Source organism: Abrus precatorius, unplaced genomic scaffold (assembly GCF_003935025.1).
Source record: "Abrus precatorius isolate BTA unplaced genomic scaffold, Abrus_2018 Scaffold9, whole genome shotgun sequence".
In the NCBI taxonomy this organism is placed as follows: Eukaryota; Viridiplantae; Streptophyta; class Magnoliopsida; order Fabales; family Fabaceae; genus Abrus; species Abrus precatorius.
Genome location: NW_020874439.1, coordinates 24,752,930 through 24,765,041, shown reverse-complemented (window position 1 = coordinate 24,765,041; position 12,112 = coordinate 24,752,930). Strand labels below are relative to the sequence as shown.

Below are 12,112 nucleotides of genomic sequence, written 5' to 3'. Positions count from 1 at the left end.
AGAAAACCAGTCACAATTAACATAGTGAGCAATAGGATATGGAGTACCTGAAGACGATGATGAAGCTGATGAAAACGGGAATGGACTCAATATTTGAACAGTATTAGTGACAAACTCCTGTAATCTGGTGAATTTTTGTTTGACGCAATGTCCGCGTCAAAGAAGTGAAGAAGGAGGTGTATCATGAGAGGAATTCAGAGTTTCTTATGCCTCTAGGTCTTGGGCAGAATCATCAGTGCATGCAACAACAGGAGAAGACTTAGCGACAGTAGTGGAGGAAGTTGCAGGTTCAGTCATAGTAGCAGCAGAAAAAGAGACAGCAGCGTCCCTAATGTCTACTGCAGGAGATGTTGACACAGTAGCAGGAACGTCCATTATAGAACGACTTGTGCCCCCCTAACTCACAAGTCCTCTGCATCATCAAAGACCATGGGCTCAGTAGGTATGAGAAGAGATGAACTAAGGTTGTTTTCTGAATTTGTGAAGGGGAATTGATTTTCAAAAAACTGAACATCTCTTGATACAAAGAATTCATGAGTTTCTAAATCATAAAGTCTCCAACCCTTCTGCCCATAGGGATATCCTATAAATACACATCGCCTACTACGACTTGTAAATTTGTCACCAAGAGTATTATGATTGTGAGCAAAACAGAGAGAGCCAAAAACACGTAGGTGTGTATAGGAAGGCTCTTGTTTACTTAACACTTTATATGGGGTCTTGCCTTTTAGTATTGTGGTTGGAGTTCGATTGATCAAATAACCGGCTGTTAAAACACACTCACTCCAAAATTTAATTGGCAAATTTTCTTGGAATCGTAAGGCACGTGCAACATTTAGAATGTGACGATGTTTGCGTTCGACTCACCCATTTTGTTGAGGTGTGCCTGTACATGAAGTTTGAAAAATGATTCCATGGTCAAAAAAATAAATTTTCATACAGATAAATTTTGTTCCGTTGTCACTGCGCACAGTTTTAACCCTTTTTTCAAATTGCCTTTCTACCATACAAAAAAAAAAAATTGTCAACGTTTTGGTGACTTGTTTCTTATCAATTAACAAAAATATCCACACTGCACGCGAACAATCATCAACAATAGTTAAAAAATAAGAAGCGCCACAAGATGAGCGAGTTATGCATAAATCGCAATGAATCAAATCAAATATATTAGAAGCTTGATTAATACTTAAGGGACATGTGTCTCTAGTTTGCTTTTCCCTTTGACAAGTATCACAAACTTTATTAAAATTGCTAACATTGCTGTCCTTTGAAATAAACTAAGTAGTTTTCCATGAAGGATGTTTCAACCTCATGCGCCACACTTCTAGTTCATGCATTCCTTCAACCTTGCATACTGTCTTCTTAGGGGTTGCTTGAAAGAAATAGAGTCCATCCCGTCGTTCACCCACTCCAATCAGCATCTTCGAGGTTCGGTCCTGTATGGCACATATGTTTCCAGTGAAGAATACATTACAATTTAACTCATCGGATAATTGAGAAATAGAAATCAAATTGCAATTTAATTGAGGGACATAAGGACATGCTGAAGGTGTAAATTTTCAGTAAACTTTATTGTTTCTTCCTTAGTAGAGCGAGCACATTGCCCATTAGGGAGCCCAACAGAACATCCAGAGACGTCTCTTACATTGTGCAAATGATGTAAGTTACCTGTCATGTGATTTGAGGCCCCACTATTAAGAATCCATGCATCATTTTTAGACTTACCAGTCATGCTTTCATTTGGAGAGACTTTGGATGAATTGAGCATTTCTACTGAAGTTTTCCACTGTTCGTTGCTCAAACCTCCAGGTTCCACATTATTATTACCAAGATTAGACCCTGTATTTTGAGCTAAGTTGGCACAGATAGGGCCTTTAGGAGAGCAAGAGCCAGTTCCATCACTGCCATTTTGTGGGCGTCAGCGCGCAGCGGTGCGGTCTCCATTGCGGGGATGATCCCCCCACCATTCTGGGTATCCAATGAGCAGAAAGCAGTCTGCTGCCTCATGACCACTTCGGTTACAGTGAGTGCAAGTCACTTTGCTGTTGTCACGATCCCTCGCCTTTACATTTGCTTCAACGGTGAGAGCCATAGCGTCGGGTCGTACATCTCTTTCTTGAGTGATGTTGCGCACACGTTCTTCCTGAATAAGAATGGCATACATTTTATTCAATGAAGACAATGGATCAGACGCAAACAAATTGGAACGAATCGGTCCATATGTTGTGTCGTCGAGACCCATTAAAAAAATGTGACATCTTTCTTCTTCCTTGCGTTTCTCAAGTTTCGCAGCAACTCCACAGGTGCAGATGATAACTGGTTCATGAGTTGTGAGATCATCCCACAGTGCTTTCAGTTTTTCATAATAGGCTATTATGGACATCCCTCCTTGCTTACATTGTGCTAGTTCTAATTTCAACTGGTTAATTCGGGGTCCACTCATAATAAAAAAAATCTTTCTTTAATGTCATCCCACACCTCCTTGGCTATTTCTAAGTATGATATGGAAGTTCTCAGTTTTGGTTCTACTGTATTCAAGATCCATGAAACCAACATGGCTTAGACAGTGCACCAATCTTCAAAATCTGGGGATCCTTCTTTGGGTTCTACTATGGTTCCGTCAATGAAACTCCACTTTTTTCTGGCTCTCAATGACCTCTTCATAGCTCTAGCTCATTCATCATAGTATCACCTTTCAATTGCACTTGAGTAATTATGTTTCCAGGATTGTCACTGGAGTTGAGATCATATGGGGAAGTTTTCTTTCTTTGAGCATCTTCAATTGCTGAAGATGTCGCAGTACTCTCACCACCATTTCTTAGGGTTTCCATGTGCAGGTCTCAAGGTTTTCGGCCAAGCTCTGATACCATGTAAAATGATTTTCTCCGATGTTGTATTTCTCAATAATGTGTTATATAAATACATGAAGTTGTTGCTGGAAAATTTAACAACTCTAGCAAATACATTAAAAAATAACAAATCTAAAATAACAACTCCTATATATTCTATATAGCAGCTTGAATTTAAATAACAAACTGTTTGTTAAGCCTTATTAACAACAATTTGTTATAGCAACAATTTATTACGATATTAGATACCTTTTCACAATCTTCGGTAGCTTCAAATAATGAATTGAAGGAGTGCGTTAGGTTGAGAGCAGAGGTGAAAGATTTGTTAGTTTTTGTTCGTTTCATAGAGCATTCAATCAAAATTGATTCTCTAGAAAATATGTATTGTGTAGAGTAAGTTAAAAACAGGTTGAGTGAGATCTAATTGTTAAAAAAAAAAGTTTGGCATTTAACAATATGAAGTGATCTAAGTATTAAATAATATTTTACTTAATTATTATCTATGCTAAATAAAGATTAATTCATTAAAGATAATCGGACAAAAAATATTATTTATTATTTAATTTTATAAAATAATAATAAGTGAAAAAATAAAAATTTGTTCAAGTATCAAAGAAAAATCAGACACAATATTACACTTTTCTACTTTTAATACATTTTCTTATGCTTAAATCTAACTCTATAATTAAAGTGAGCGTGCAAAATCACACTTATATTTTTGCGTTCAAATTTGTCTATATATTTTTGTGTTAATTTTTTTTATATTATTAATCATAATTTTTAGTCCCTCTTCTCTAAGCTACGCTCACCTAAAATGTCAATCATCCTATTACTCTTTTCCAAAACAATGTTAATGTGAATCTAATGTAATTTTAGTTATAGAGTTTTAATTTTATAGCACACGTATGTCTTTTATTTAACTTTTTTCTTTATGTTTTTTAATATGCCCAAAGATACGGAATAAAAATATAAGTAAATAATGTTTTTAATTAAAAATAATAATTTTAAGTTATTTTTCTTTTCAAACGTTACACACTTATTATTTTACTCTTTTTATAAAAATATGGCAAATTATTAAAACTGTCCACACCAAGAAAGGACCGTGGGCTCACGTCCACGTTAAGCAGTCTTCTCTTACATTACTTTGTGCACCAATGGCCACAACCTATGTGATTGGTTTGAGTGCAGCCACGAAGCATTTTGTTGTCTGAATTATAACCATGATTGGGAACGCCCCATGATGTTTGAGGCAACAGTCACCATACGGGGCTGTTATAACCTAGGCCTCAAAAATTTAGTTCTTAGTCAATACTGAAGTACTTTCACCCTATTGAAACCGAATTTGGTCCTGTCCAAATAAGATTTTATACAAAAAAAATTAATATAAAAAATAAATAAGTTTTTTGTAATATAGTTTATGATTCTCCAAAGCTAGCTCATTTATCTCAGAACCTCACCATAACGCAATTTAAGATACGTCAACCATATTAATGGATGGACTAAGTCAGCACGCTGGGGGACCATGTTGGAACCCTAGCACCAAACCAATTTGTTCCCATCATGAACATAGCATAAGTTGAAAGATCCTGTCATGACCCACCAGAATAGTGTACTGGTGGCAGTAGGAGTTGTCAATGACGAACACAACTTGAGCAATAATTACCTACACATTTAAACCCTTTGTCTGTTTTTATTTATTTTCTTTCTGGTACGTTACATCATTTGTCACACTGTCTCTCGTGTTTTTTTTCCAATGTCTTTGAGAGGATATTTTCCTGGACTAATATTAGAATTTAAACACTTGCAAAAGTATTAAGGCCAAAAAGAAAACTCTTAATAAAAATCTAACTTAATGCAATTCAAGTAAGGCTAAGAACGAATTAAGTTAGCTAGTTTCACTCAACACAGATTAATCAACCCAGAACTCCCTGTATAAAACTACCCATTTTTCCTTCACTGCTTTCAACTAACATTTCCAAACCCAAATAAAGAAATTAAATCAAACAAAAGCATAGAATATTTCCATGGCAGAACAACATGCCCTTGCCAACACAAAACAAGAACTTCCAACCGTAGTGGCCATGATGCCAATCACGGGCATGGGACATCTCATCCCAATGATTGGGTTCGCAAAGAGACTCACTCGCCAACATAACCTCCACGTCAAGTTCTTCATACCCACCAGCACCCCTCCACCAAAGCCTCAATTCACCCTGTTCACCTAATTGCCACGTGCCATTTCGCACGTGTTCCTCCCCCAAGTCTCTCTCTCAGACCTTCCACCCGACACCAAATTGGGAAACATCCTTTCCCTTACTATCCTACGCTCTCTCCCTTCTCTCCGCCACTCCCTCCTCTCCCTCACCGCCACTCACCACGTCACGGCCTTCGACGCCTACGACGTCGCGGGCGAACTCAATACCCCCTCTTACATCTTCTTCACTTCCTCGTCCATGCTGTTGTCCTCCGTCTTTTACTTTCCCCAGCTCGACCGAGAGGTTCAGTGCGAGTTCAAGGACCTCCCTGAACCGGTTCACATCCCCTGTTGCATTCCCATTCACGGCAATGATTTGATGGACCCGGTTCATGATCGAAACGACGAAGCCTACAAGTATTTTATCCGCCACTGCAACGCTACGGTATGGCCAAAGGAATCATAGAAAACAGCTTCCCAGAACTTGAACCCCAGGTTATCAAGTGGTTGCTAAAGAATGAACCGGGTAAACCACCGGTTTATCCGGTTGGACCGCTAGTTAACGAAGCACTGCTCAAACCGAGGAACAGTGTTTATGTTTGAAGTGGTTGGAATAGCAGCCACGTGGCAGCGTTGTATTCGTCTGTTTTGGTAGCGGTGGGACCCTATCACGTGCTCAAATTGAAGAACTTGCTTTGGGATTGGAGATGAGTGAACAAAGGTTCTTGTGGGGCTTAATGACCTTAATCATTTTTTTTAATTATTTATTATTAAAAGAAAATAAAAAAAAATTAATTCTTTGTCTGAATAAATTTTTATCACATTAATACTTATTTTGTATAAAAGTTACATAAAATTATTTTTTTATTTTTTTAATTAATTTAATTCATTAAAAAAATGAAATATTACAGATATGACACGTGTTAAATATTTCGTATATAAGAAAAATAAAAAGGGTAAAATTTTGAATTTTATTTTGCCATTCAAGATTACGTGGACAAATAAGTGACTTTCATCCCTGATTCAGACGAAATATAGGCACGAAAGTTCTTCATTGGTCCACGTGGCACCCAAGTAAACAGTCATTGTCAAAGCCCCTTCTCCCTCTCCCCTGTCTGGTTTGAAAATGGAAGCGATAGCCAATTTCTCCTTCACACAGCATCATTTTATCTTGTTTGTTTTTAGAATTTTTGAGTGAGCAAGGTCATTTCGTTCTTAATCTGTTGCAGAACTGTGATTTGATTTACTTCCATTGCTGGTTGGCTATGTTCTTGGACAGGACGGTTGAGGATATTAGCAAAACTGACAACCTGTTTTGCCGTCATCCACAGCGGAGAAGAAAGGTAGAGGCGGTTGCGGGAGCCATGTCACACACTGCAGAGCCTACCACTGTGACTGAGGTCCTCCGTCACCGGAAAAGTGTGCTCGCTGGAAAAACTACAACAGGTACCTTCATTTTGATTTTATGTATTTTAATCTCGCCGGGAAAGTGTGCTTGCCGAAAAAGTGTGCACAGGAAAATTCTGATTTTATGTATTTTAATTTGCAACCCAAGTTTTTTCATTTTCAATATGATTATTTTGTATAATTTTTATATTTTTTATAAATAGAAAAACTTGTGTGATTATATTTTGATTAAAAAAATTAGAAAAAGATAAAAAATAAATTGATTAATGAGAAAAATTTTAATTGTAAAATTAATATTAAAAATAGAAATTTTAGAATTAAATTTATTACATTTTTAGCTTGTGTAGAAAAAAATCTGATAGTAATATTTAGATTAAAAATATAATAAAAATAATTTGGGTAATATTATAGAAATTAAAAAATAAACAAAATTTATAAAATTAAATATTTATAGTGATATTTATATTAAAAATTAAGCTTGCATTTAGAATTATTCTACTAAAATGAGGTGTAAATTAAAAGACAACTTAAAAATAATTTTAAAAAATTAAAAACAATATGAAATGGTTAAATAAGCTTGCATTTGATAAGATGCAAGACTTGTGTCAATTTATGCTAGTTTTGTTACTGGAACATCATATGATACCTCATATAGTCATGAAATATATTTGAATGCTGACTTCGAAGCAACCTTAGATATTTCTCCTGGAGAGGTACGTCGTAACCCACATCGTGGAGCCAAAGATCGGCTTAGGGAGTGCATATTGACCCCACATCAGCCCAACCAGCCGCACGAGGATAGAGCTTGACTTTCTGTATAAACTAATTATACATATTTTGTGTACCTTTACTAGAGTTTTATGACGTATGGTACTTTGTTTCATTTTAGTCATCGTTCGATTAACATTTACTTATGTTATTCCTCGTTCAATTAACATTTACTTATGTGATTCATGCTTATTATAAAAAGAAATAAGGTGATATAGAAGTACAGTGACGTACATTGTATGCCAAGTATACAAACTACAAACCCACATGCTGATAGTTAACAAATGAATAGTTGTCTCATACATAATATTCTCAATACTACTTATTAGGTGATATAGAAGTACATTGACGTACATTGTGATCAATTTGATGACAATTACTACATCGGGTTCTAGATTGTGACTCAACCCAATCTATTTCATTCTTAATTCGAGATGATTTTGGTCTTCCTTTACCTCTGATTCTTGTCTTATCATGAACTAACTTCCACTCATTGCGTGTAAGAATATTACCATCATTTCTCAAGGGGAACTGTTGTAATGAATATGCATTAACGACATTTTACATAGAGTAAACATCATCAACATATTGCCAAAAGTCAATACTTACCATGCACAGACAGCAATCACATGTGAGCATAAAAATCGATATGCCTGAAATCTTCCACATTCACAATATTTTTTACACATAACAACAATCCATTTGTTACCACCCCTTTGCGTGATAAGATTAAAGGCTTCTTCAACCTCGAATGTTGTTCTTGTTATATCATATCGTCTCACTTGATGCGAAGATGTTTCCTCTTGATTTTTCTGCATTTTTAGCATTAGTTTTGAACAAAATATCTTTGTATGGTTCAAGTCATTCATTACGTCCTCTCCACGCTTCACAAAATATTCAACTATTCGTCCATAAGTACATTAGACCAGAGGAATTATAGGTAAGTTTCTTGCTCCCTTCAATACCTTGTTAACAGCCGCTGACAAATTTGTTGTCATATGTCTATAACGGCGTCCATCGATGTCATGACTCAAAGCCCACTTTTCCTTCGATATGTTGTTGATCCACCTCCGTATTTTTTGTGATTCAATGTGGAATCTTCTCAACTTCTCTTCAAATACAAGCTTTGAAGGTATATATGCTGCAATGTACAAATACTACATGACTTCACAATTCAAATAAATATAAAGTAAGAGGAAGTCAAATATGAATTAAATCATGTTACCTAATTTTATCAGTTGTTTTTACAATTCAATGTTCTTGAATCTATGGTTGAAATTGCTCGCAATATAACGAATGTAGTAAACATGGTATGTATTAGGAGGTTGTTATCCAATATGTGGGTTTGAAACAACACTTTTGATGCTTTGATGCTTATCAGATATTAAACAGATTCCTGTCTTGCTTGTTACGTGGACAAATCATTGCTAAAAATCATTTCTATGCTGACAGAGTCTCCCCTTCAACAATGGCAAATAGAAGTGGTATGACACAATTATTCCTATCTTGTGTTGTTTCAATCAACAATGTGTGACGATACTTACCATATAAAAATATTCCATCTATTTGAACAATAGGTTTGCAAAAGTTGAATGCTTCCTTACATTGATGAAACACCAAAACAATCGCTCAAATACTCTAAATTTGTTGTCGTCCTGATATCCAACAACAAATGGCTTTGTTTCAATCTTATATATAGAACCTAGAGCATGAAATTGCATGTACTCTAACCATCTTGGCAATGTAGCATATGATTCATCCCAGTCACTAAATATTCTTACAATCGCCTTTTGTTTCGCCTTTCAAGCTTTTTTGTATGAAATTTTATATCCAAATTGAGTCATCCTTTCTTGAATTAGACTTATAGGCAATGATAGTTCAAGATTAACCATACATACACAAAACAAAAATAAAAATTGAACTAAGTATCTTTATAGAGAAAAGAAATCACGAAATAAGATATTATTCAAAACTTACCAATTATGCATGAAGAAATCAAATCCGAATCTAGTTTGGTATGGTCTTGAGATATTGTAGGATTGAGACATGTATGCTTACCCCCACACCTTATTATTTTTCACTTTATTGAATTCTTAAGCAATGATGCTCTTATTCTCCATAAGTAACCATTGTTATGGTTTAAACACCTCACATGCAACTTTATTGGTTTTGACTCAATAACAAAAAAATTATGATATATTCTCATTGCATGTTGTTTTAAGGCATTTTTAACTTCATCTTTTGAGTCAAATAACAAATTCACATGTAACGGATCTCCAATAATCCATGAATTATCTTCACTAATTTCTTTTGCTTCAATTTCTTGGTCTGGGTGGTCCTAATTAATATATTTGTAGTGTGGACTTATATTCCAAAAAGATATTTTACCCACAACTACATTTAAATATACAATATTCATCATTAAAATAAAATGAACAATTTAATCAATATACTTTTTAAATGTTACCTCCAACATTTTCTTGTTGTAAATTTAAGTTTGAATCAAAATCACCATCAATGTCTGTACCTGACGAGCTGTCTAACGGAATATGTGCTTCATCAATATCATCTGTCTCATCATCACTATTGACTTCATCATCTTCATCTTCATAACTGTATAAATTTTCACATTCTTCAAAATACAAATACTTATTCAATATGTGTTCTCACTAAAAAAAATTTTAAAATAAATTATAATAATATAATTTATACCTTCTGTAACATTTATATTGACCGTTTCCATAGGGTTAGGCAGTGACATTTAAGTCCAACATGTTCGACCCACCTCTTGAACTCTTACCAAATGCAATATCTACATATAATTTAATAAGACTTGTAATACTTTGTTGTTGATACGTACTAATCATACAATCACTGTCTTCATCATCATATATATCCAATGCATTGTATTGTTTAGCGCTTGAATCAACCATAAAACGAGAAATTATTCTAGATATGACATGATTATTACTAAGATTCAACTTGTCATGAATCTTTTTTTTTTAAATTCATATAACTTATCCTTCTTCTTATCTTTATCATTCTTTTGTTACTTTCAAATATTACACATTCATTTCTAACAACAAATTTTCTATTCCAATATACAATAATAATAATAATCTCATTCATCCTGCATTTATAAAAAAAAATATCAATAATTATTTACAATTATATTTATTAATATAAATAATATAAATAAATTATTTGTAACACACAAACATAATATTATTTTTCACATTATTTTATATTATAAAAACCGTTATATTTTTAATACATATTCCACGTATATATATATAATAAAATATTAACAACAAATATAACATTATTTTTTTTATTAAACAATTTTATATTAAATATCTACTAAACTTTTATATTTTTTTATAATTATCTAAAATGTTAATTTTTAATTTCAATATACGCAAAAATATATTTATTAAATATTCATAAATTTTAACTATTTCTATTTATAATAATTAAAACTTTTTAATAACAAAAATATTAGAAAAAGTTTCAAAATTTACTAACCTTTCAATCTTCAATTCAAACGTTCGTTTAGGAGTTCCTTTCAATTTCACTTTCACGGTGATTTAGATATGGATATTTCAAACATTATATAGAAAAATTTGCCTGGATAAAAGGGTGTAGCGTAAGCGGACCAGTGGGTAAAAGGACTTTCGCCTGAAGTATAGGTGAAATTACATGTTTTTCGTTTCAAATGCAGGTAAAATGAGTGTCATTTTCATCTCATTTGTGGACGAAATAATTAGATTCAAACACTTGTCCAGATCTTATGTTTTTGTCTTGAATTGAGACAAATTATTAGTATCTTGACACCTGTTCTTATATATGAATTAAGTGATAGATGTCAACGTATAACATATTTCATTCTTTTTTTAGACGAAATGATTAAATTTAAAATAAAAAAATTAATTTTGTATGATTGATATATGAAATATATGCTGACATGGCAAAAAAAATTCAGATAGGAAATAAGTTTTAATTTAATTTTATTTTGATAATTATTTTTTAAAAATGTTTTATTTTAATCATTAAGCCTCTTGTGGGTTGTGAAGTGCCCCGAGTCCCCGTGCTTGTTTTTTCACTGTGGATACTCACGCTGACCCTTTGGATTTTTTGCCAATTGGATTTGTGGAGAGAACCAAAGGGAGGGGCTTGGTGGTGCCACATTGGGCCCCACAGGTTCGATGTCCTGAGTCACGGGTCCACTGGGGGGTTTGTGAGCCATTGTGGCTGGAACTCAATCCTTGAGAGTGTGGCGAAGGGGGTGCCCTTAGTGGCTTGGCCGCTCTATGAGGAGCAGAAAGATGAATGCTGTTTTGGTCACAGAAGTCATAAAAGTGGCTCTTAGACCAAAGGTTTGTAAGAGTGGATTGGTGGAAAGAGAAGAAATAGCGAGTGCTGTGAAGAAGCTTATGGAAGGTGAGGAAGGGAAGAAGCTTCTTCATCTTATGAAAGAGCTTAAGGTGGCAGCTGCAAGAGCTTTAGGTGAGAATGGCTCTTCAACAAAGCAAATCTCCGAATTGGCTCTCAAGTGGAAGAGTGAAACAATTGCATCCATGTGATTGAAGTCGCTTCTTATTTCTTGCTCGTCTCTCTTGTTGCCTTTTCACATTCTTCCACAGCTACGTTGCTATGAATGCAAGGCGTGCGTTAGGTTAACTGTAGGCAGAGCTGAAAGATTTGAGTTTAGTTTCAGATTAGAGTTTGTCTGTGTTACAGTTCATTCAATCAACATCGATTCTCAAGAAAATATCTAGGATGAAAAGTAAGTTAGGAGGAAGTTGAGTGGCAACGATTTTCTACGCTTCTACTGAAATCTATTTCATGGTGTTTTAGATAAGTCTTATTCAATGGCTTATTCTAAGCATATAAA

At 34.2% G+C, this 12,112-nt stretch overlaps 1 pseudogene; it reads left to right on the top strand.

Moving 5' to 3' along the window:
• The first annotated feature begins 4,688 nt into the window (after positions 1-4,688).
• Positions 4,689-11,801, top strand: LOC113851087 (annotated as a pseudogene).
• The last annotated feature ends 311 nt before the right edge of the window (positions 11,802-12,112 follow it).